Source organism: Pongo abelii, chromosome 12 (assembly GCF_028885655.2).
Source record: "Pongo abelii isolate AG06213 chromosome 12, NHGRI_mPonAbe1-v2.0_pri, whole genome shotgun sequence".
Classification (NCBI taxonomy): Eukaryota; Metazoa; Chordata; class Mammalia; order Primates; family Hominidae; genus Pongo; species Pongo abelii.
The window spans coordinates 104,047,053-104,074,006 of NC_071997.2; the positions used below are offsets into that span (position 1 = coordinate 104,047,053).

General features: G+C 43.1%; 1 long non-coding RNA gene across 1 annotated transcript; it reads left to right on the forward strand.

Annotated features, from left to right (window-relative positions):
* The first annotated feature begins 1,449 nt into the window (after positions 1–1,449).
* LOC112132045 (uncharacterized) lies at positions 1,450–26,954 on the forward strand. Its single transcript, XR_010136316.1, has 2 exons — positions 1,450–5,043; positions 26,507–26,954. It is a non-coding gene; the product is annotated as an uncharacterized LOC112132045 (long non-coding RNA).

Below are 26,954 nucleotides of genomic sequence, written 5' to 3' on the forward strand. Positions count from 1 at the left end.
TTCTACATATTGATCGAAGTGGCAGTTAAACAAGAATATACTTACATAAAGGTGTACCAAAATGTATATTTAAGATTGGTGCACATTGCTGTATATATTATACCTTGATAAAGAGTATTACAGAAAATTTTAATTTTCTTCTTTTTGCTGTTTTCTAAATGGTCACACCTTTTTCTCGGCTATATTTCCAAAAGTCTAAACTGAAGACATAAATTATAATCAGAAAAAAAAAATAAAGGTTATTATTTTTAAAACACTAGAGCTGAATCTCAGCTACCTATCTAGATCTCTTGGCCTGAGCCCTGGACCCAGCTAAAAATAGTTCAGAGCCTTGCCAGCTGGGAGCTGGGCTATGTTTAGCAGAAACTGGCACACGAGTGAAATGGGGTGGAGCCCAGTAGACACTTTGGATCCGGTAGGCATAGCTCTCCCACAGGAGACTGTTTAGGCCATGCCTGGCATCAGTAACTCAGGCTGTTTCCCACACTACAGGCCAGCACCGTGGGCTCTCAGTTTATAGGGAAATGGAAATAAGAGGGAAGGACAAAAGTCCACTGGGAAGCAGACTGGACAGAAAGGAACTCTGAGCAGCTAAACTCTGACTAATCCCAGGGTATACCTGCATTTTCTCTTCACCAGGTTAGACTTTTAATTTTTGATTTGGTAAATTTGGATTCCTTTTTCAACAATTCATGTAAAAATGTTATGTTTATGTTTGGGGAGGCTGGGTGCGGTGGTTCATGCTTGTAATCTCAGCACTTTGGGAGGCCAAGACGGGTGGATTGTTTGAGGTCAGGAGTTCAAGGCCAACCTGGCCAACATGGCGAAACACTGTCTCTACTAAAAATACAAAAATTAGCTGGCTGTGGTGGCACACGCCTGTAATTCCAGCTACTCAGGAAGCTGAGGCAGGAGAATCTGTTGGACCTGGGAAGCGGAGGTTGCAGTGAGCATAGATCCTGCCACTGCACTCCAGCCTGGGCAACAGAGCAAGACTGTAAAAAAAAAAAAAAAAAAAAAAAAAAACAAGTTATATTTATGTTTGGGGAAAGCAGGTGCAGAATTATTTAGATTGCAACCGTAAAAAGTTCCCTGGGTGGTTTTGCTGCCAAATCAGCTTAACCTCGGGAATTCACTTCAGGTAACCTCCTCCTCCTTTCTTGTGGTCATCCAAAAGGCAGGGATGGCTAGTATAATTATCCACGTCACAGGGATGCTTAGAGGCTTAACTAATGTTCATAACCCACTTTGAAGTATCTAGATGAAGAGACAGTTGACAGAAATGGTGGTGGTCTAAGTTCTACTTACAAACTCTGGCAAGTTACAAAGCAAATTTTGAAGTTGTTTTTTGGTACTCTACTTCCAAATATACTAGCATGGCAACTCCAAGATCCCCCCGATTTAGTTAGAATCACTGCCACTCAGACAATTTAGAGGACTCTATTTCTACATTTTGTTCACTTTAATTCTTTAAAATTAAAAAAAATTTTTTTTTAATATTTTATTTTTTTTGAGATGGAGTCTTGCTCTGTTGCCCACGCTGGAGTGCAGTAGTGCAATCTCAGCTTACTACAACCTCTGCCTCCCGGGTTCAAGTGATTCTCCCACCTCAGCTTCCCGAGTAGCCAGGATTACAGGCATGCGCCACCATGCCCAGCTAATTTCTTTTTATGTTTAGTAGAGACGGGGTTTCGCCATGTTGCCCAGGCTAGTCTCAAACTCCTGACCTCAGGTGATTCGCCCGCCTTGGCCTCCCAAAGTGCTGGGATTATAGGTGTAAACCACTGCACCCAGCCATTTTGTTCATTTTTAAAAGGAAGGTATAAATATGAGGTGATTTATAACAAGTGGCATTTGGAGGAATGACACTAAACAAGTTGGTATGTTGCTATTGTCAGCAAATAGAGAACTTTTAGCCCACAACTAAGATGCAAAACAACTTTCAAGATAGGGAAAAAATGTGCCAAACTCTGAGATCACATGTAAGCCTTAAGCCAAACACTATGAATAACATTAGAAACTTTTTTTTCTTTAGAGACAGGGTCTCGCTTTGTTGCCCAGGCTGGAGTACAGTGGTGTGATCATAGCTCACTCCAGGCTTGAATTCCTGGGCTCAGGCGATCCTCTCACCTCAACCTCTCAAGTAGTTAGGACTATAGGCACATGCACCACACCTGACTTTTAAAAATATTTTGGACACATGAGGTCTTGCTCTGTTGCCCAGGCTGGTCTCAAACCTCTGGCCTTAAGTGGTCCTCCTGCCTCAGCCTTCCAAAGCGCTGGGATTACAAGTATGAACCACAATGTCTGGACTGGAAACCTTTCTAAAATAAATCCATCCTGCTTCATAATTCACAGATGGCTTAGGATACTATCTTTTCCATTCTTGAGAAGGAGAAACCCTGAAATATTGTCAATAAAAACCAATCTGGGAGATGGCACTAAGACTCTGTCAAGGGTGTAGTCTCCCTTTATGTAGTAACCAATGCATTAGGTTTTGCCTGATTAAAAAAAAATCAAGTCTGTGAGCAAACAAAAATGTGGTGGGCTGAATAATGAAAATGAAAATGATGGGCCAGGCATGGTGGCTAAAGCCTGTAATCCCAGCACCTTGGGAGGCCGAGGCCGGGGAGTCACCTGAGGCCAGAAGTTTGAGACTAGCCTGGCCAACGTGATGAAACCCCATCTCTAATAAAAATACAAAAACTAGCCAGGTATGGTGGCACGTGCCTCTAGTTCCAGCTACTTGGGAGGCTGAGGCAGGAGAATCGCTTGAACCGGGAAGGCAGAGATTGCAGTGAGCTGAGATGGCGCCACTGCACTCCAGCTTGGGCAACAGAACGAGACTTCATCTCAAAAAAAAAAAAAAAAAAAGATGATGATGGTGAAAATACTAATAGCCATCATGTATTGAGGGCTTACTAGGTGGTAGACACTGTTCTAAGAGCTTTATACGTCTTGACTCATCTGATCCCACCAATAACCCTAGAAGATAGAACCTACTATTATCCTTATTTTATGGACAAAGAAACTGAGACTTAGAGAAGTTAAGTAACTAACTTGCTTACGGTTATACAGCTTACCAGCTAGCAGTGGTTTTCAAAACACTAGTGTGCATTACACTTCTCCAGAAAGCTAGTTAAAATTCATATCTTGGCTCAAGACCAGACATTCTGATTAGAAGTGTGAGATGGGGTCTAGAAAAGTGCATTTTGGCTGGGCGCAGTGGCTCATGCCTGTAATCCCAGCACTTTGGGAGGCCGAGGCAGGCAAATCACGAGGTCAGGAGATTGAGATCATCCTGACCAACACGGTGAAACCCCATCTCTACAAAAATACAAAAATTAGCTGGGTGTGGTGGCACGTGCCTGTAGTCCCAGCTACTCAGGAGGCTGAGGCAGCAGAATCCCTTGAACCAGGGAGTTGGAGGTTGCAGTGACCCAAGATCGTGCCACTGGACTCCAGCCTGGTGACACAGCGAGACTCTGTCTCAAAAAAAAAAAAAAAAAGAAAAAGAAAAATGCATGCATTTTTAATAAATCCCTGGCAGCCTGGTCAACATAGGGAAACTGTGTCTCTACAAAAAGTTAAAAAATTAGCTGAGCATGGTGGCACATGCCTGTAGTCTCCGCTACTCAGGAGGCTGAGGCAGGAGGGTCACTTGAGCCTGGGAGGCTGAGGCTGCAGTGAGCTGTGATCATGCCCTTGCACTCCAGCCTGGGAGACAGAGTGAGATCCTGTCTCCAAAAATAAAAAATAAAAATAAATCCCTGGAACCAGGTGTGGTGGCTCACGCCTATAATCCCAGAACTTTGGGAGGCTGAGGTAGGAGGATCACTTGAGGCCAGGAATTTGAGACCAGCCTGGGCAAAGTGGTGAGACCTTGTGTCTACAAAAAGTTTAAAAATTAGCCGGATACAGTGGCACGTGCCTGTAGTCCCAGTTCCTTGGGAGGCTGAAGTGGGAGGATTGCTTGAGCCCACGAGTTTGAGGTGGCAGTGAGCTATGATTGTACCACTGCACTCCAGTCTGGGTGATAAAACAAGACCCATTCTTTAAGAAAAAATAATAAACAAAAATAAAAATAAAATAAATCCCCAAGGCAAATCAACTGTAGGAGGCCATTAGACTACTCTTTGGGAAGTAGTGGCCTAGACCTAGGAAAAGGAGAGGCTGGGAGTTGAAATTTTCTAGTGTTTCTCCAGCATTGATTGGCCTTCCCTGTCCAGCCACATAGCAGGTCATCGGCCTAGCTGGGACTGTATGTCCTTGTAGTGAAAAAAGGCTGTATCAGGCCTCCAATACTTAATGAAAATAGCCTTTCTTTTTTTTTTCCTTTTCTTTTTTTTTTGAGATGGAGTTTCACTCTTGTTGCCCAGGCTGGAGTACAATGGTATGATCTCGGCTCACTGCAACCTCTACCTCCCAGGTTCAAATGATTCTCCTGCCTCTGCCTCCCTAGTAGCTGGGATTACAGGCACCCGCCACCATGCCCAGCTAATTTTTTGTATTTTTAGTAGAGACGGGGTTTCACTATGTTGACCAGGCTGGTCTGGAACTCCTGACCTCAGATGATCCACCCACCTCAGCCTCCCAAAGTGCTGGGATTACAGGCGTGAGCCGCTGCGCCTGGCTGAAAATAGCCTTTCGAAACATCCAACTTGATTTGTTCAGCTTCCATATATAACATTTAACCTTCTGATTTTAATATGGTTTCTTAAATAGATTTTTCCTACCAGGAAGAGCATGTGCTGACCAACAGACATGAATTTCAGCCTGGTAGTTATAACATTCACAGGTAATGAATAAATGACATTGTATTTTATTAATCAGTCTATTGTAACTCTGATTAATATAAATCAATTCCTCAGAGCCAGCTCTCTTTTAAATAAATGGAGAAAAATGAGTTTTATGAATTTGCAATCTTTGGGCCCAGCACACATTTTGAGGCCTCATTTATGCTTTCCTTAGTATACCCACATCACTAAGCTGGGAGGCACATTTTGAGACCCAGAATCCTGACACCTCCATGCCTTCAAAAGGGTAAGTTTATCAAGTTTAATAACAATTCATAAAACATCACTCACCTGGGTCGTCCTCCTCTACCTGTGACTTTCAAACGCCTGTGACCTCTGGGATATTGAGGGGCATGATGATTCATTTTTAACATCTTTGCGCTTTTGCTCTTTTCAAATGACACTTGTGGCTGAGCGTAGTGGCTCACATCTGTAATCCCAGCACTTTGGGAGGCCAAGGCAGGGAGGTAACATGAGGCCAGGAGTTCAAAACTAGCCTGGCCAACATGGCGAAACCCCATCTCTACTAAAAATACAAAAGTTAGCTGGGTGTGGTGGCACATGCCTGCAATCCATGCTACTTGGGTGGCTGAGGCAGGAGAATCACTTGAACCCAGAAGGCAGAGTTTGCAGTGAGCTGAGATCACACCATTACACTCCATCCTAGGCGACAGAGTAAGACCCTGCCTAAAAAAAAAAAAAAAAAAAAAAAAAAAAAAAAGCTACTAATCTGATTTGGTATGAGGTATAACCTAGAAAATCTGGAAAAGACACACAAATGAACTTTGCCAGAAACAAAGCTGTGGAGACTAAACCAATCCATATTACACACCTAACTTTCCTCATTATATATTTTTTTGCAAGGGCAAAAAAAAAAAAAAAATGAGGCAGGGTAAAGCAATGACAATTTCCACGGTCTCTGTAAATGAGGAAATTGTCAAAGGTATTTGCCACTGCTGATACACTCCACATCCTGTGCTTTTTTTTTTTTTTGAGACAGGAGTCTTCCTTCATTGCCCAGATTAGAGTGCAGTGGCATGATCACAGTTCACTGCAGCCTTGACTGCCTGGGCTCAAGTGATCCTCTTGTCTCCTAAGTAGCTGGGACCACAGGTGCGTCCCAGGCTAATTAAAAAAATTTTTTTTGTAGATACCGAGGTCTCCCTGTATTGCCCAGGCTGGTCTCAAACCCCTGGCCTCCAGCGATCCTTCCACCTCAGCCTCCGAAAGTACTGGAATTATAGGTTTGAGCCACTGTGCCCAGTTTCTTCTGTGTTCTTGATGGAAAACTTATTATTACTGCTACTCTCCTCCTTGCCCATCAGCCATACTCTGGCTGCATTACCTTTCTTTCTATTCCCAGCACTCCCCAGGCCTGTTCTTCCTTTTGGGTCTTTGGGGCCTTGCTCTAGCTGTAATGTTCTTTACCCTTAGATTCCCATGATTGGCTCCTTCTTGTCCCTAAGTCTCATCTAAAATGTTATGCTGCAGAAAGGCCTTCACTGATGATCCCATCTGAAGTAATCACTCTGTTACACCATTCAGTTTTATTCTCTGCATAGCATTTACCCATTGCTGATATTTTTCTTATTTATTTATTTATTTTAAATAATCTATCTCCTGTCAACTAGAATGTAAGCCCTGATAGGGCAGGACTCTTTTATTACACTGTATTTTCATTATTACATCTACAGTGCCAAAAACTATCCCTAACACAGGGGAGATGCTCTATACATGTTTGGGGAGGAGGGAGGAAGGAAGGGAGGGAGGGAGAGAGGGAAGAAGGAAGGAAGGTGGGAAGAAAGGAAAGAAAGGAAGACAATTGAGAAGGATTTTTCTGATCTGAGGCTGATTGTTGGAGGCATCCAACTGGTTATTATTTTGCTTAACAGCAAAATATTTTTATCCACCTCCTTTGGAAACAAGAGATCTTAAAGATGTTTTGAGTTGATTACATAAGACTATTTAACAGTGGTTGTGAAAACAGATGAGTTATCCTGAGAGGCTTTACTAGATATTTGTCATCATGAGCTCAGTCTCATAAGTTATTACAATAGAAAATCAGGAAAAACTGCTTATGTGTTTGAATTCAAGTAGCTAAGTCTCAAAATATAATAAAAAACAGTTGTACTACAGATTTTCTTTCAAAATAGCTCAAAAATACTTTGTTGGCAGCAAAGGGAGTAATAATAAAGTATCTTCCAAAAAACCTGAAAATAGGAAATAAATTTGCCTTCTGAGAGTTAAACCAGTCATACACACACACACACACACACGTGCACACATGTGCACGCATGTGAACATGCACAGAATCACACAGAGATTAGGCTAAACCCAATGAGGGAGTAAACTGAGAGATAACCAGTGTGTACCTTCAGTCACCTGCGGGTAATCCAGGAGGGCAATCACCAGAATGTGTTTGTTAATTTAATCTGTTGTATGGAGAAAGTCTGGATGAACAGAGGATGTAGGCAGAGAGCTGTCAGCCTGTAGCTTGGAAAACCTCAACCTAAGAAGCAAGAAGTGGGTAGCACACTCCCAACTACTGTTCAAGAGAGAAGGGGCCTTGGCCTAAGGATTTGAGCTCTTAGGTCTCTGTGGCAAATGTATCTTTGGATAAATCATCTACCCACCTCTCCTTACTCAGATTTCATACTCCACATGGCTCCCTGTGTGCTCAAGCCTGATTATAGGAAGCAAAGACCCTGGTCTGCTGATGTGAAGGCTCACCTGTTAGCTGGTTGCATTTATGGTTAAAATGGAATGAATTTGAATTCTGGCTATACAGCAGTCTCTGTGAGCTTGGGTTAGTATGAGTTTACCTGTGAGATAAAGTTCCAGAGTAGAGTGTCTTGTGATTTGTGTTGGGTCCATACTATGTGGCAGACAGTGGACCAGAATTTATACCACAAATCCAGGTTGGCTCTGAGAAGACACTGCCATTAAGGACTGATCTAAACTCAGTTCCCTTTCAAGTTCACCAATTGTATGACTCACATGACATAGAATGAGGGGAAGACTAAAGGCCGGGAGTGTGATACTAGCTGGACTCACCTTCAAGAACCCAAAAGACCCCAATGGATAAGATGTGGATATTCTAGTCCGTGGGTCAGCAAACTTTTTCTGTGAAGGGCCAGAAAACAAATCTATTAGGCTTGTGGACCACATACAGCCTCTATTACATGTTTGTTATCTTGTTGTTGTTGTTTCTCGAGACAGAATCTCGCTCTGTCACCCAGGCTGGAGTGCAGTGGTGCGATCTCTGCTCACTGCAACTTCCGTCTCCCAGGTTCAAGGGATCCTCCTGCCTCGGCCTCTGCGTAGCTGGGATTACAGATGTGCGCCACCACGCCCAGCTAATTTTTTGTATTTGTAGTAGAGATGGGGCTTCACCATGTTGGCCAGGCTCATCTCTAACTCTTGACCTCAAGTTATCCACCCACCTCTGCCTCCAAAAGTGTTGGGATTACAGGCATGAGCCACTGCACCTAGCCTTTTTATTATTATTATTATTATTATTATTATTATTATTATTATTTTGAGACAAATTCTTGCTCTGTCACCTAGACTGGAGTGCAGTGGCGTGATCTCATCTCACTGCAACCTCCGCCTCCCAGGTTTAAGCAATTCTCCTGCCTCAGCCTCCATAGAAGCTGGGACTACAGGCATGCACCACCATGCCTGGCTAATTTTTGTATTTTTAGTAGAGACGAGTTTTTGCCATCTTAGTCACTGGTCTGGAAGTCCTGGCCTCAAGTAATCTGTCCACCTTGGCCTCCCAAAGTGCTGGGATTATAGGCATGAGCCACTGCGCCCAGTCTGTTATTTATTTTTTATACAACCCTTTGAAAATATAAAAACAATTTTTTGCTCCTGGAACAAAAACAGGCTCCTGGCCACATTTGGCCCGAAGGGGTGCAGTTCAGTGACCCCTGCTCTAGTCCTGAGCTGGCCACTCATTTATGGGGAGACCACAGACAAGCTATTTTAATTAATTTATTCATAAACAGTACCTTCATAATTTGCCTTATTCCACTCCAGGTGTGTGACCACTAACTTTGCCAGTCTGTGAGGCCAGATAATCAAATGTGAAAACTGGGTGGGTCGCAGGAGAGTGTTTTGTACTGGCATGGTGCGGGGTGGCTAGCCAAGGAGACATGTGACCCCAAGAGGGGCCGGACAAGAGCTGCTGTCTTTGAGAACACTTTGGAGAACAAGCATTGTCTGAATAAAGTCTCAACTAAAGATAAGACTTCCTAGATAAAGCTAAGGAGAAAATGCTTTTGGTCAGGAATCCCAAAGATCTTTGAGATATTTCCTAAGGGCCTCTCAGCTACACACCTACCCTTCTGTGGACTTGTAAATGCCTGGCTCTGTGGGGCCCTATCAGCTCTCTACCATTCATCCAGGTAAAGGGAACTGCCCTAGGAGTTTGGAGAACATATCCAAATTGCACCTCAATGAATGGGGATCGCTGGAAACTGGATCTTCTGGAACCCAGCTATAGTTAAATAAATTATTTCCCTGAGTGGGGAACAAGACTTACTGAAAGAAAGGAATTAAACCAACTTTGCTGTTTGTTTTTTTGGAAAAGTTTAGTAGGCAGTCTAAATATATCATTCCTATTACAGCTTTTTCATTACATATTTTATTCTTTGGAATTTAAATCACTTAAAATTTTTATTTATTTTAACTCAAAATATGCAGATGAGCAGATTCATGTATGACCAGAAAATAAACCAGGATCACAGAGCAGCCGGAGAGGTGGTGACAGAACCGTCGATGGAACCCTGGGCTCCAGGTTCTGACTCCTATTTTCACTCACTATTTTTTTTTTTTTTGAGACGGAATCTTGCTCTGTTGCCAGGCTGGAGTACAGTGGCACAATCTCGGCTCACTGCAACCTCTGCCTCCCGGGTTCAAGCAATTCTCCTGCCTCAGCCTCCCAAGTAGCTGGGAGTACAGGCGCACGCTGCCATGCCCGGCTAATTTTTTTTTTTTTTTTTTTTGGTATTTTAGTAGAGACAGGGTTTCACTATGTTGCCCAGGCTGGTCTCAAACACCTGAGCTCAGGCAATCCACCCACCTCGGCCTCCCAAAGTGCTAGGATTACAGACGTGAGCCATCGCGCCCGGCCTATTTTCACTCTTTATTGCAGTGATTCTTGAATGCTGCTGTGGATAGGGATGGGACAGGGGTGGGGTGGAGAGCTCTGTGTAGTTTGAAAAAGATTTTATCCCTTTTAATTCCTGGTTGAAATTCACTGATCTACAATTCATCTGATTTTGCCTTGGTCTTCTTGAAACCTCTTCAAACAAAACAAAACAAAAAAATAACACTCAAGCTGGAGAATGGTTCTACTTATTCAGAAGTGGCCAGCAGAAGAGCTATAGAGAGCAGAGTGATTCCTGAATCAGCAAACCCCATGAGCTTGGATGATTCAAACCAAGCTGTGGCCGGAATCAGCTTCATTCACTGGCAAGAACCCGCCCAATAAATCGCAAGATAGAACCACTTTAAGTCCTCTCTTTTCTAAAATAGAAGAGAGGAGTGTGTCTCCTACTCATTGTGTTCATTGCAAAAGGATCAAAGACAAGTAAATTTTTTTAGAATATGAATCTGGCAAATGGGTAACTTGAATAAGATAAAATCATTCTCCATCAAAGGAAGGTGGATTGAAGGGGTAACACACTCTCAAACTACCTGCAACAACACCTCCCCCCAACAAATAAAATGTAAATGTGAGATTTTAAGTAGGTTAATAACATAAAGAAAACACTCAGAGGAGCCAAGAAGAGACTCTGGCATCAACATTATAGAAGTACTATGGCCGGCCAGGTGCGGTGGCTTACACCTGTAATCCTGCACTTTGGGAGGCAGAGGCAGGCAGTTCATTTGGGCTCAGGAGTTTGAGACCAGCCTGGGCAACATGGTGAAAACCTATCTCTACTAAAAATACAAAAATTAGCTGGGCGTGGTTGTGCGTGCCTGTAATGCCAGATACTCGGGAGGCTGAGGTATGAGAATCTCTTGAACCCGGGAGGTGGAGGCTGCAGTGAGATGAGATCGTGCCCCTGCACTCCAGCCTGGGCAACAGGGTGAGAGCCTGTCCCGAAAACAAACAAACAAACAAAAAACAAAACAAAAAAAGAAGTAACTATAGCTGCATACAGTATAGCTATTAAACACCTTATTTGAAATAATATGAGCCGCTAACTGGAATTATATACATTTTAGAGTTTAGATCGACCCTAGAGAAATTTTCCAGGTGAAGAAACTGAATCTCTGCTCTGGACTCGGAATCTGAGAGCTGGGCTGGACCAGGAGCCTTGTGCATGCCTCTAGCATAGCACATAGCATAGAATGCTCTAGTCTGAGCTCCTGGACTGCAGACCATATTATTTCTCTTTCTATTCCTAACAGCTAGGAAAGTGTCTGGCGCTTAGTAGGTGTCTAGTAATGTTTAATACACCAACTGGAAGAAGCAAGAGTGTAAATCCTAGGACAATAAGAGAAAAAGTTTAGAGGAAAAATCCTTCTCTGATCTCTCAGAGCATGGTAGGGTGAAATTACCCAAAAAAGCAAAAGTGACCTCAGTGTGGCTTTTTTTAGGTGAACCTCCCAGTCACAGGTAAGCATTTGCCAGACTGCCCAGAGAGATCACTTCTGTCATCGCTATTAATAACACGGCTTGCTTATTTTGTCTTATTGGAGTATTAGAATGAGTTCACTTGCAATTAAGTTCCCTGCTTTAATTACAGCAGAAATAAAAAATAGGTAGACAAGTGACTTTCATTCAAGTATTTCAGACATGTTTCACTTTTGAAATCTGAAGTATTAAGTATTAAGCATCTTGTTTGAAGTTAAAAGTACAGATTATCTCATCATGGAAAAGATTAAATTATAATGCTATCTACGTTATGATTAAAATGGCCTGTCAGATTTTAGTAGCTGTTGAAAGAATCATATCTTTTCTGTATCTAAATTGTTTGATTCTTTTCCCTGAAAAGACAAAAAAATACTGTGAACCCTGAATTTCAATAGAACAAAGAATTGTGCCTTCCATATTTATAAACCAGCCACAGGACAAAGGGAAACAATATAGAATTAAACATTACATTCTCTTAAGAAATATTTTCTTTCAGGGTTACATAAATATCTTTATGCTTTTCCATTTTCTTTTTGAAGCAGAATAACCCTATGACATTTCAAAGTGAAATAGCTACACACACAATTTTTATGGAGAGGCTAGGATGACTTTTTTTTAGAACAAGTGTAATTAACCACACACACAGCATATTATTCATTGTCCTATGACCTTCGTTATTTAATTTCATATTCTGAAAATGTTTGCTTCTAAATTTAGTCAGGAAAATGAGGAAATGTTATGGTTGCTTTGCTGGCTCTATATTACAGTGAAGTATACCCAGAATAGTTTTCAAATGTAGATGTTAAAAAATATCTGTTGTTTGCCTGCTTTGGCATGTAAAAGGTTTAACAAAAGCGTAGTAATTTGGATTTCTCAGAGAGACCCCCCAGCCAAGGTCTTCAAAAATTCTAAGTAACTATAAAGTATGGTACCTGGTGGGGTCAAGGAGAGGAGCACACCCACTGGAGTAGGCGACAAAAGTCAGTGGCTGTGGATGTCCCTGAAAAGTCTCCCTCCCCCTGCCCTCCCAGCCCCCACTGCTGTCCTTCCTATTCCATTGCCTCCAGGGACCATGATGTGGCTGTGTGGCGGGAGTAGATCAGGGGTTAAACATATATACGTATGTTTTAGAAGTTGTAAAATCCCTTCCACTAAAACAAAAACATAAACAAAAACCCTCTATTACACAGCAGGTGAAAAGGACCTCCTGTGGTTGATCTGTGGTTTGGGGGTGGGGGTCAGAGGCACCTAGGAATATATGAAATGAAATTTTGGAATCTCCGCTGTAATATGCCTGCCACTAGAAGTTGGATCACTTTCCTTACTCCAGTGTGATGCCATTGCCTAGGCCAGAGCCACATATATGGGAGTGCAGGTTGTGCCCTGTGCCAGGTGCCCAACCAAGAGGGACATTAGGGATAAAAATCCAGCCCTGGCTTCTCTTGTTGAGCCTGGCTTCCTGGCGCAGGGCTGATTCCGCAGGGAAGAAAGGGCCTCCTTTGTGTTATGTCTGCCTGGAGGGGATGTAGTTTTCTTTTTCTTTTTCTTTTTTTTTTTTTTTCCCCCCCGAGACGGAGTCTCTTGCCCAGGCCAGAGTGCAGTGGCACAATCTCGGCTCACTGCAAGCTCCGCCTCCCGGGTTCACGCCATTCTCCTGCCTCAGCCTCCTGAGGAGCTGGGATTACAGGCACCCGCCACCTCACCAGGCTGGTCTCGAACTCCTGACCTCAAGTGATCTGGCTGCCTCAGCCTCCCAAAGCGCTGGGATTACAGGCATGAGCCACTGTGCCTGGTCCATTAAAAACATTTGTAAAGCTATGGTGTTGATAAAGTATTATGAAAAACTGCAAAAAAGATGGCTAATTTTTAGTTATTATTGCACATGTTTAGAGGAGCTAGTGACATTTTCTATGATTAATAAAAGTCATTATTTATGTTTTTATTTATGTATTTCACAACATTTATTTTATTTTCTCCATTTCAGGAAAACCACTATGTTGTTACAATAAAGATTTTCATGTAATTTGTGTTCAATTGATAGTAATAATGTAACAAGTTAAAAATGAAGGTAATTGTGTTTAAAATTTGAGCATATTTTCATCAAAATGTAAGTTAAAGTGATTGTAAATTTTAAGATCATAATTACTTTGTATATCTTCAAGAAAATTATTGTTTTAAAATATTTATATCTATTAAAATTAGAAGGCAAAATAAAAATATATGAATACCAACATTTTAAATAAAAATTATTTAAATAAAGCTGAACATTTTTTTTTTTTTAAGAGGTCTCACTATATTGCCCAGGCTGATCTTGAAGTCCTTGGCTCAAGCTCTCCTCTCACCGAGGCCTCCCAAGTGCTGGATTACAGGCATGAGCCACCAGCCTGGACAATATGGCGAAACCCCATCTCTACAAAAAATACAAAAAATAGCCAGGCGTGGTGGTGCACGCCTGTAATCTCAGCAGTTTGGGAGGCTGAGGTGGGAGGATGGTTGAGACTAGGAGGTGGAGGTTGCAGTGAGCTGAGATTGTGCCACTGCACTCTAGCCTGGACGACAGAGCCAGACCTTGTCTTGGGGAAAAAAAAATGTAATAAGAATTGTTTGCTATTGCAAAATATCCTCAGTCACAGTGCACAATGTGCAGCTGTTGCAAATGCCACTTAATTCCCAAGTACCTCCAGAACTCAGAGTTGGAAAACAGAGAAGCTGGAAAAGGGATCCTCAGCATTCCTAGCCAATGATACTTGGTAATGCAAGAATCTATTGCATTCATATTCTCTGAGAGGAGGAATTTGACAACTTAATTAATTTGTCCTTTTTTACGTAAGAGTTTCTGCCACTCAGATCTTTCCAAAGCCATTTTTTTCCCCTAATGTCAGCAGCAACACAACCCACAAAGCTTTTTGTTTTGAAGACACAGGGCAAGAGAGATACAGAAGTGTTTCTGTGAATCCTGAATGGTGTTATCTCAAGAAGAAATGTTTAGGGTCATGAGCTGCACTGGACCAGCATGGAGGGCTGGATCCCAGGGCCAGAGGCACCCCTATGTCTTTTTTTTTTTTTTTTTTTTTTTTTTTCTGAGAAAGTCTTGCTTTGTCACTCAGGCTGAAGTGCAATGGCGCAATTTCGGCTCACTGCAACCTCCACCTCCTGGGCTCAGGTGATTCTCCTGGCTCAGCCTCCTGAGTAGCTGGGATTACAGGCACACGCCGCCGCGCCCAGCTAATTTTTGTATTTTTAGTAGAGACGGGATTTCACCATGTTGCCCAGGCTGGTCTTGAACTCCTGACCCCAGGTGATCCACATGTGTCGGCCTCCCAAAGTGCTGGGATTACAGGCGTGAGCCACTGTGCCCGGCCATCTCCATGTCTTTTAATCAGCTTTGTGTGTGTTTGTTAAACGTGGAATACAGGTCAGAGGTCTTTGCTGTTTGCATTTCACGGTGCTACTATCTGGAAGTTTAGGATAAATCATTCTTTTAAAAAATGCCTGTGTCAGAATTCAGGCATAGATATTTACATGGTAGAATGCCCACTTTAATTAGCAAATTACAAATAGAAGTCGTGCTGAAATTTTGCCTCTCATTTTTCTGTGAGAGTAGTTTTCTTTTCTTGTTTTTCTTTCTTTTCTTTTTTTTAGACGGAGTCTGGCTCTGTCATGCAGGCTGGAGTGTGATGGTGCGATCTCAGCTCACTGCAACCTCCACCTCCGGTGTTCAAGCGATTCTCCTGCCTCAGCCTCCTGAGTAGCTGGGATTACAGGCATGCACCACCATGCCCGGCTAATTTTTACGCTTTTAGTACAGACGGGGTTTCATCATGTTGGTCAGGCTGGTTTTGAACTCCTGACCTTGTGATCCACTCGCCTCAGCCTCCCAAAGTGCTGGGAGACATTTAACTTTTTGAGGAATTGCTAGATTATTTTTCAAACTGGCGATACCATTTTGCATTCCTGCCAGCCATGTGTGAGGGTTCTGGTTTCTCCATATCCTCACCAACACTTGTTATTATCTGTCTTTTTTATTACAGCCATCCTGGTGAGTGGGAAGTGGTATCTCATCATGGTTTTGATTTGCATTACTCTGATGGCTAGTGATGTTGATAGTTCTTTTTATCTAGTTATTTCTGAAGAGAGAGAAAGAATGACAATATTTATGAACATCTTCATTCAATACTGTGCTCATGGTCTTTAGATACAGATTAATTCATAGAATGTAAAATTAGAAGGGACCTTAGACCCAGGTCAGGTACCTGCTTTATACCATAGCTCACCTGCAGTGCTGGGTGTCAACTACTTCCACTTGTCAGAAAGTTCTCATCTTTGGTGGGTTTTATTTTTATTTTTCTTTTTTGATATGGAGTCTTGTTGTTATTGTCCAGGCTGGAGTGGAGTGGCATGATCTCAGTTCATTGCAACCTCTGCCTCCTGGGTTCAAGAAATTCTCCTGCCTCAGCCTCCCGAGTAGCTGAAATTACAGGCACCTTCACGCCTGGCTAATTTTTGTATTTTTAGTAGAGACAGGGTTTCACCACGTTGGCCAGGCTGGTCTCAAACTCCTGACCTCAGGCGATCTGCCCCCCTTGGACTCCCAAAATGCTGGGATTATAGGCGTGAGCCACTGTGCCCGGCTGACTTTTTTTTTTTTTTTAATGAAATCTTTTTCTGAAACTTTTTTCCAGAAACTTTTAGTCACTAAGCCAAACTTTGCTCTCTGAAGCAAGGCAAAGCTCTCTTCAGAACTCAGCATTCATCTCCTTCATTCGGCTAAATCCACAGATATATTTTTAAAGACTGCTTTGGGCTGGGCGCAGTAGCTCACCCCTATAATCCCAATACTTTGGAAGGCCAAGGTGGGTGGATCACTTGAGGTCAGAAGTTCGAGACCAGCATGACCAACATGGCGAGACCCTGTCTCTACTAAAAAATACAAAAATTAGCCAGGTGTGGTGGTGGGCGCCTGTAATCCCAGCTTCTCAGGAGGCTGAGGCAGGAGAATGGCTTAAACCTGGGAGGTGGAAGTTGCAGTGAGTGACATCTCACCATTGCACTCCAGCCTGGACGATATAGTGAGATCTTGCCTAAAAACAAAAACAAAAACAAACGAAAGAACCAGTTTTGGCAGCCCACTCAGTTGTTGCCTTTTTCTTTTTCCTTTTGAGTTAATGAGCCCAGCCTGAGGCTGCTATGCAGATCTGGCCACACTTACCAGGCTGTAGCAGCTCAGCTGGGATTCACCTGGAAAGCGGGTAGATCAGAAGGTTCCAGACCAAAGTCTGGGTGGAGGAGGCTTAAGTGACTTGAAGAAACATACTCTGAAATTGCCCGCATGTTTTTTCTAGTCACTCTATTAAGTTTGAAATTTCAAACCATTTTAAACAAGGGTATGTGGTTTTTATGTTTACTGAAAAGGAACAATTTTTTCATTTCTTTTCTTTTTTTTTTTTTTTTTTTGAGACAGAGTCTTACTCTGTCCCCCACGCTGGAGTGCAGTGGTGCGATCTCAGCTCACTGCAACTTCCCTCTGCTAGGTTCAAGCAATTTTCCTGCCTTAGCCTCTCGAGTAGCTGGGGCTACAGGCCTGTGCCACCATGCCCAGATGATTTTTGTATTTTATTTTTCAAGTAGAGATGGGGTTTCGCTATTTTGGCCAGGCTGGTTTTGAACTCCTGACCTCAAGTGATCCTCCCGCTTCAGCCTGCCAAAGTGCTGGGATTACAGACGTGAGCTACCGCGCCTGGCCAGGAACAAATGTTTTTTAAAATGTTGAGAATGTAGTCTATAAAAAGAGGGTCTCTGCCCTCCTGCTTACTGTATAAAAAGATACGTTTAGGTCATTTCACTCAACCCGGCATACTTTGAAAAGGCGCCTGCTGTCGCTTTGTGCACATGTGACTGCATAAGTGTGCGTCTCTGTGTGTTGCCATCAGTCCATTTGTCCCCCCAGTCTTCCATGAACCTGGCCTTGCCTCTGTGAGTTACTGGTCCCCAGTTCCCACTCTTCACACCTCTAAAGAAAGAGAGGATTCCGGCTGAGCGCGGTGGCTCACACCTGTAATCCCAGCACTTTGGGAGGCCGAGGAGGGCAGATCACGAGGTCAGGAGATCGAGATCGTCCTGGCTAACACGGTGAAACCCTGTCTCTACTAAAAATACAAAAAATTAGCCGGGCGTGGTGGCGAGTGCCTGTAGTTCCAGCTACTCTGGAGGCTGGGGCAGGAGAATGGCGTGGACCCGGGAGGCGGAGCTTGCAGTGAGCCGAGATCACGCCACTGCACTCTAGCCTGGGCGACAGAGAGAGAGTCCGTCTCAAAAAAAAAAAAGAGGATTCCTTCTCCTGCTTCTACTCAGACCCTGGAACCCAACCGTCATCTTTGTTCTCTCAAACCTTCCTCCATCTGGTGGATCTAGAGGAATCCCTCCTTTGTTGTGGGCAAAATGCCTTTCACTCTAAGCTAATTTCTTTCTCTCTCTCTTTTTTTTTTGAGACACACTTTCACTCTTTTGCCCAGGCTGGAGTGCAGTGGCGCGATCTCAGTTTACTGCAACCTCTGCCTCCTGCCTCAGCCTCCCGAGTAGCTGGGATTACAGGCACGTACCACCAGGCCTAGCTAATTTTTGTATTTTTGGTAGAGACGGGGTTTCACCATGTTGGCCAGGCTGGTCTCTAACTCCTGACCTCAAGTGATCCGCCCACCTTGGCCTCCCAAAGTCCTGGGATTACAGGTGTGAGCTATTGTGCCCAGCCATAATTACTCTCTATTTTGTATTCCCGACCCTACATCCCTCCTCATCCAAACTGATGCTTTTCCCTTAAAGGCACCCTGCCCCATTCCTTCCTGTCCCTGGAATGCACCAGACTGATGCTTCTCCTTTTTGCTGGGCTGGTCTCTCCCGCTGGAACACTCTTGAAGCTGTTGTCCCCTGGGCTCACTCCTCTTCATGACTCAGATCCCAGCTCAGCTATCACTTCCTTTGGAGGCCTTCCCCAATGGCCCTCAGACAAAGCCCAATGACAGCCGGCATTTCTGTCTATTTCATTCATGGTAGTATTCTCGGCGTCTAGAACAGTGCCGGCACATGGCAGGCACTTTATGAATCCTTGACACTAAAGGAGCTTGTGTAAAAAAGTACTAGGTTGCATAATTTCTGCCATTTTGAGTGAGGCCAGAAAAGAACTGAGAAATCAACAAAGAAAGGAGAAGCAAACAAGAGGGGAAAAGACATGACAGGGCAAAGGACAAAAATGGGTAGTTGGAGAACAAACAGGGGACAGCGTTTATGGCCTGTTCTCTCCTTTCCCTGAAATGGAAAATGCTTTCTGCTGTGATTAAAGCAAACACCAGGCTTAACTTGAAGTAAAGGACATCAAAAAGAAAAAATATATAGAAAAGAGGGCAATCCCCCTATTCTAGCTTCCGCTTTCAGTTTTCATCAACAAAATAAAAATTGGTTAGATAGGTGTCAATTCCCACTGCACATGAGAAAATTGCTTAGTTAAAAGTATCAGCATAAATGGGATCCAAAATCAAGGGGCACAGTTTTGTCTAAAAGAAAGAAAGAAAAGCAGTCCCTTCTAAAGTGCAGATTATTCTGCCGGACTAGGTATGACAGGGGAAAAAAATAAAAAAAAAAAAAAGTGCACATTATTTTCTAAAACTTTTTGGCTACTCTGTAAGATATTTTGTTCACAATTGAGTGAATTACCGGCCATGGTAGAGACTGAAAATATATAAAGGATGTTCCCAACTCAGCCTGTTGTGCAACCATTCTTGATTTCTTGTGTCAAACTGGATCTTCTGCTTCCCTTGCCAACTGAAATCAAATGGATGTGTTAGGTCATAGCACTACTATGGAATACTTTCCACACTTGTTTTTCTTTCTCCTTTCTTACCTCCTGTTTATTACATGTAACAAGTCGGATTGTAATTTGAAAGTGAGGAACTAAGGCAGCTTGCTAGCACGCTGAGGCTGAGCACTGCTGCTCGTATTGTTTAGACCTTTTGGTAACAGCCAGAGGGTATTAGTCACATGGTTGTTTCGGATGTGCAATCATCCGAGGATAAAATGACATCACCAGAGTGCATTACCCTGGAACTTAGCAAATCACTGCAGGATTTGCCAAGGAAAATTAAACTGGTAGCTTTCTAAACTCCTCCCATCCCCTATGTGATTAGTATTATTTTTCTAGTGACTTTTATGCTGAAGAGGAACCTTGTCCAGTTCTTCTTTCTGGTGTGTGTAAATGTCACTGAAACTAAGGCTTCATGCATGTGAAATTGTTACCAGTAAAAATGTTTTTTCTTCCTCAATTTACTTATCCAATGCTTTAGACCTCTGTACATGCTATGCTTTCTTACCTCTCTGGCTGGTGGTGTGTGTTGTTTCCTCTGTTTGACATGCTCTTCTCCCTAGTCCTCTCCCCTCTGCCCCTTGTCTATCTGGTGAACTCCTACTCATCCTTTAAGACCATTTCAAAATATTTCTATGTGAGTTTTCCTTTACCTCCTCCTCTTCTGATTCAGATAGTAACTTCATCCTGTCTTCCATCATTCATTATAAGAGTGTATATCCCTTGGGCCGGGCGTGATGGATCATGCCTGTAATCCCAGCACTTTGGGAGGCCGAGGCAGGCAGATCACGAGGTCAGGAGATCAAGACCACCCTGGCCAACATGGTGAAACCCCGTCTCTACTAAAAAATTCAAAAAATTAGCCAGGTGTGGTGGCACGTGCCTGTAATCCTACCTACTCGGGAGGCTGAAGCAGGGGAATCCTTGAACCTGGGAGGCAGAGGTTGCAGTGAGCCGAGATTGTGCTACTGCACTCCAACCTGGTGACAGAGCAAGATGCTGTCTCAAAAAAAAAAAAAAAAGAGTGTATATCCCACTGTTATAACCTTTATCACATTATACATTATTTCCATATGGAAGTTTTATGGGGGGAGAAACTATGTCTCCACATCCTTGTTTCCCTAGCATTTGGCACAGTCTTGGCAAATAGTAAGCCCTCAACATACGTTTATTTTCTCCTTCCTTCCTCAGTTTTTTTATCCTCATCACCATGTATGTTTTCAATTTGAAACAAAGTTTTATCAATTTTTACATTACACACTTTGAAGATATGTTATTAAGGACATATAAGTTTAGAGTTGTCATAGCTCTCCAATGAAATTTTTTTTTTTTTTTTTTTTGAGACAGAGTCTCACTCTTTTGCCCAGGCCAGACTACAGTGGCGCTATCTCGGGAGGCACTGCAAGCTCCGCCTCCCGGGTTCACGCCAATCTCCTGCCTCAGCCTCCCGAGTAGCTGGGACTACAGGTGCCCGCCACCACGCTGGGCTAATTTTTTGTATTTTTAGTAGAGACGGGGTTTCACTGTGTTAGCCAGGATGGTCTTGATCTCCTGACCTCGTGATCTGCCCTCCTCGGCCTCCCAAAGTGCTGGGATTACAGGTGTGAGCCACCGCGTCCAGCCTCCAATGAAGTTTTTTTCAAATATGGTGACCCATTTCATCCCTAAAAATGCTTTTTGTCTTAAATTCATTTGTCTCATATTAATAACAACAACATTAGCTTTTTTGAAGGGGTGGATATTTGCCAGACATGTTTTATTTTCACTTTTATTTTTAATTCCTTTTAGAGACAGAGTCTTGCTTTGTTACCCAGGCTGGAGTGCAATGGCATTTGGCTAACTGAAGCCTTGAACTCCTTGGGCTCAGGCACTCCTTTTGCCTCAGGCTCCCAAGTAGCTGGGACTACAGGTACATGCTGCTGTGACCAGCTAATTTAAAAAATATATATTATTATTATTATTACTTTTTTGAGACAGGGTCTTGCTCTGTCACCCAGGCTGGAGTGCAGTGGTGCAATCACAGTTCATTGAAGCCTCAAACTCCTGGGCTCAAGCAAGTCACCCATCTCAGCCTCCCCAGTAGCTGGGACCATAGGCACATACCACCACGCCTGGCTAATTTTTGTATTTTTTGTAGAGATGGGGTCTTACTATGTTGCCAGGACTAGTCTTCAACTCCCAGTACTACAAAGCACTGGGATTACAGATGTTAGCCACTGTGCTCAGCCTCTATTTTTTACATACTTATACTTTCTGTCATTCTGGATCCTTACAGTTTAGCAAGCCTCTTATAAAAAGTATATATCTGGATTTCTAATATTTAAAACTCTAACTTTTTGTACTTTTAAAGGCCAATTTGATCCATTTACATTTATTATGATTACTGAAATTTGGATTCATTTCTATAACCTTATTTTGTGCTTCCTATTTGTACTGCTTTTTCTATGCTTCTTTCTCTCCTGCTCTTTCTAATGTTGTAACAAACTGAAACTTTGTGATTCTTCCTTTTTCATAAATGACTTTGATGTTCTACTCATATGGGAGGATTGGTCTAGCAGGCTTCTATCTTCTGGTTTCTTAAAAGTTTCTTCTTTTAATTAGGACAATGAGAAGATTTCAGAGGATATTTATGACTAAATATTGCATCATCAAGAAAGAAAAACACTGTAGTCCCAGCACTTTGGGAGGCCGAGGCAGGCACATTGCTCGAGGCCAGGAATTCAAGACCAGTGTGGCCAACATGGCGAAACCCTGTCTCTACTAACAAAAAAAAAAAAAAAAAAAAAAGAGAAAAAAAGAAAGAAAAATAGCTAAGGGGAGACTTGGGAAAAAATTTTATTTTTCAACAATTCTCACTAGAGACTGAGGCAGTTTAACAGCCAAGTAGCTCATTCTCAAAATGATGAGTCAACATGGTGTGCAATGCTGGTTACAGTATAATGAGATCTGTGTAATATATCTGCTCCCAGTGTGAGGACGACACCTAAGGGAAGGTCCTTCTGCGCTCAGCATGCCTGTACTGCTGTGTGCTACGTGACTTCATGGAGAAGCTCCCATGACTTGCTTCTGTTCAACTTACTGTAAAATCCTCATTCTTTTTTTTTTTGAGACGGAGTTTTGCTCTTGTCACCCAGGCTGGAGTGCAATGGCGTGATCTCGGCTTACTGCAACCTCTGCCTCCCGGTTGTTTCAAGCAATTCTCCTGCCTCACCCTCCCGAGTAGCTGGGATTACAGGTGCTTGCCAACACGCCCAGCTAATTTTTGTATTTTTAGTAAAGATGGAGTTTCACCATGTTGGCCAGGCTGGTCTTGAACTCCTGACCTCAGGTGATCCTCCTGCCTTGGCCTCCCAAAGTGCTGAGATTACAGGCATGAGCCACCATGCCCGGCCTAAAACCCTCATTCTTTCAGTGAGCCATCATGGTATTCGTTTGGCCTCCTCTTAGCTAGAAATCAACAGAAAAGGGAGCCTTTATATTGTGTGACAGGACTTAGTTATAGTTGCACTGCCTGATGATCCAGCATATACTGTATCAATTTCAAGATTATTATTTAAATAAAAATACATAAGTTTGACATACTTAACAGTGAGTATGTTTTATAATCTTTTGATGTTTCCTCCATACCTCTGGAAAAACAAGCATACCATAGCAGTTAATAGCCTGGACTCTGGAGTTGCAAACAGGCTGGGTTTTTTTAAATGTTACTTATTTTTATTTTTTATTTTTAAAATTTTGTTTTTAATTGACACAATAATTGTACATATTTATGGGGTATAGTGTGATGTCACAGACTGAGTTTTTTTTTATTTGTTTGTTTTTTGTTTTTTTTTTTTGAGATGGAGTTTTGCTCTGTTGCCCAGGCTGGAGTGCAGTGGCGCCATCTTGGCTCACTGCAACCTCTGCCTCCCAGGTTCAAGCAATTCTCCCATCTCAGCCTCCCGAGTAGCTGGGACTAGAGTCACGCACCACCACCCCTGGCTAATTTTTGTATGTTTTAGTGGAGACGGGGTTTCACCATGTTGGTCAGGCTGGTCTTGAACTCCTGACCTCAAGTGATCTGCCTGCCTTGGCCCCCACAAAGTGCTGGGATTACAGGCATGAGCCACTGTGCCCACCCAACGGACTGGGTTTTCAATCCTGATTTTTCCGTGTATTAGCTGTGTGAGGTAAGGCAAGTTACTTAATCATGCTAAACCTCAGTTTCCTTATATTCTAAGTGAAGCTAAATCTAAACATAGGGTTTTTATGAGAATTTAACAAATTAAAACATATAAAGCCTCTGGCCTCAAGTTAGTACTAAAAAAAAAAAGAAGTAGCTATTATAATGATTTCTTTTTTAAATGAATAAGAAGCTTCTTGAAGGAGTTCCTTCTGCAACTCCCTGTCTCTCAGCACAGAGTAGTAGGCATAGGAAGGAGTCTTGGGCTGGAGTTGGGCTAGAGGAGTATTGATCTTTCCACTTCAGAGGTTTAACAAGCTGAGTATGGTGGAAATCCCTTTGATCTTTATTTATTATTTATTTGTTTTTTTTGAGACAGAGTCTCGCTCTGTCGCCCACACTGGAGTGTAGTGGCGTGATCTCGGCTCACTGCAAGCTCTGCCTCCCGGGTTCACGCCATTCTCCTGCCTCAGTCTCGTGAGTAGCTGGGATTACAGGCACCCGCCACCACGCCCGGCTAATTTTTTGTATTTTTAGTAGAGACAGGGTTTCGCCATGTTAGCGAGCATGGTCTCAATCTCCTGACCTCGTGATCTGCCTGCCTTGGCCTCCCTTTGAACTTTTAAGATGTCTTGAGGAGGTCAGATGTGTGACTCATACCCTCATGTGTGTCATCCTGAATCAACAGATATCAGTGTGTATCTGGATCATTGCTGCAATGATTGTGTTGCAAACCTGTTGCTTCTGCAGACATGACTTCTTTGATAAGGCTGGCATGATCTTATATCCTCAAGTTCTGATCTCTTCTGCAAACCCAGTTAGAAAGTTATGAGGTAGCAGAGTGCTGCTAACCTCATCTCCAGAAATCTCTACTTCCCCAGGTAGGGGAAACCCTGTCCTGGGGTGCTGAGTTAGAATTAGGAATATATTAGATTGGTGCAAAAGTAATTGCAGTTTCATAATGGCAAAAACTGCAATTACCTTTGCACCAACCTAATACATTTTTTCCTATTATGAACATGATTATTTGTAGGTGATATGTACATCAGGCTCACTGCTATTAATAATGGGTAAAGGCTGGGCACAGTGGCTCACGTCTGTAATCCCAGCACTTTGGGAGACTGAAGTGGGAGGCAACATAGCGAGACTCTGTCTCTTAAAATAAGAAAATTTAAAAAAATAAGTGAATAAACAATGGGTAAAATAAGACTATTAGGACATAGCCTGAGATCCTAACCTCTTTAAGCAACATGATTTCCTATGGGAAATGTGTTATCAGTTCCAAATAATTGATTTACGGGTAAAACATCAAAACATAAGCCATTAGAAAAAAAAAAGGGCTGCAATCCTTCACATGTTCAATACAGGAAGAGGGAAAAAATCCTGCAGAGCAGTCAAAGTGTAGGAACAGTTGGGTACTGTGCATTTTTCTAAACTGGAGGTCAATCAGGACAACAGATGAGCAGCTTGTTGCAGAGAGCAACACTGGCTTCTTAGTGATCACCAAGACAGAGACATTGAATGAGGTTTGGCTCCATAGCCATTCCTGTGCCCTTGCTATGTTCGGATGCTTCCTTATTCCTTAGAGAGTCCTCCTTGAGAAGGGAAGGCCACCTTCCTGCTCAGGATGCTCTGGAAGCTTCTGAGTACTGCTGAGAGGGGCCTCTGTGCCTACACTCCCTCACCCTAAATTGACCTGGCTATAAGCAGCTCTCCAAACTTTCTTTGCCAGATCCCTCTCTAACCTCTTGTCACTCTTATCTCTGACTGCCATGAGCATGGATCGCTCATGAGTCAGTCAGGAAACAGGTAGATGCTAAGAGTCCACTTTTGCTCAGGATTCTTCTAGGCTCTGTGAGTACAGAAAAGAAAAAGATAGAATCTCTGCTCTCAAAAGAATTTACAAACTAGTTTGGGAAGCAGTGTATGCTAGGAGTTCAAACACAGGATTCACGTCAGTCAGCCCTGACCAGAATCTCAGGTCTACCATCTCCTAGCTGTGTATTTTGAGTCTCAGTTTTTTCATTTTAAAGTGGGGATGATAAAAATGCTCTCTCAGAGGGCTGGCATGAGGATTGTGTTGCAAGATAAAGTATTTAGCAGAGCCTGCACATAGTAAGTGCTCAATAAATGTTAGCTATTATTATTATCATTATTCAGCAAGTCCCAGATGGGGTATCAACTAGTCTGGGCCACGTAGGAACCTAATAACATCCTCCTCAGTCTTCTCAGACCTGGGGGAGGAGGTACTGCCTTGTGGGCCACAAAAATAACGGGGATGGACTGGACACCCCCGGAGAAGGGCTTTGGGGATGCACCAAGGTGCTGCTCTTGATTCCCTGGTGAAGACAGTCTGCCTGTCTTGGCTCAGTTCAGCACCAATCACCTTGTTGGGCTTGGAAACTAAACAATGGGAACTTCCCCTACCTTTGAAGAATTTGCCAGCTAGGTGGGGGTTCAGGACACGCACACAAGATGCAGCTTTAACATAATGAGGAAGAAGCATATTATTTAACAAGAACAGGCTGGGCGCAGTGGCTCATGCCTGTAATCCCAGCACTTTGGGAGGCTGAGGAGGGCGATCATCTGAGATCAGGAGTTTGAGACCAGACTGGCCAACATGGTGAAACCCTTGTCTTTACTAAAACAAAAAAACAAAAAACCAAAAATTAGCCAGGTGTGGTGGTGGGTGCCTGTAATCCCAGCTACTCAGGAGGCTGAGGCAGAAGACTCTCTTGAACCCGGGAGGTGAAGGTTGCAGTGAGCTGTGATTGTGCCATTGCACTCCAGCCTGGGTGACAGAGCAAGACCGTGTCTCAAAAAAAAAAAGAAAGACCAAAATGACATGGTAAAAACCCGATATGCCTACGATAAATGTTTAGGGCAACAAATGCTTATTGATACATCTACATTCTGGACTTCTGGGTAAAATATTCTGATTATGTTAATACCACCCATAGCTCTGTGGCAATAACAGCAGAAAGGCCCTTTTCTTACCACCTTCCCACCTCCATCTCTTTGTTGCCTGTGTCTGTGTCTCTCCCCAGACAAACTGCGGCCTGGACCAGCTGGTGAAACAATTCTGAATCCTGCCCACAGCCTTCGGTGGTTTTGGATGAAAGGCCAGCACCTTGGGAGCCCTGCGTTTGATTTCAGGTTTTAAGGCCGGCACTGGTGGAGCAATGAATGGTGAAAGCTCTCCCCTTAAAGGAGCACAATTGCCTTTAGGTGACTGCTAACTCAGGCTTTTGCTGAGGACAGTGTTTACTTTGTGAGCTTAATGACAGGGCTGGCTTTCTGGGAGTGTTGCAATGAAACAGACTCAGACACAGGCCATCATGGACCTCCTCCCTAGCAAGGCCGCCATGGCTGGCATCTCAAGAGCAGTCCATTGAACTTGGGATTTGGGTGTGAGACACAGTTTCATCAGAAGAATTTAAACCAAAGTCTACATTTGCCCTCTAGATAAATGTGTGTGTTCAGCAGCAACCACAA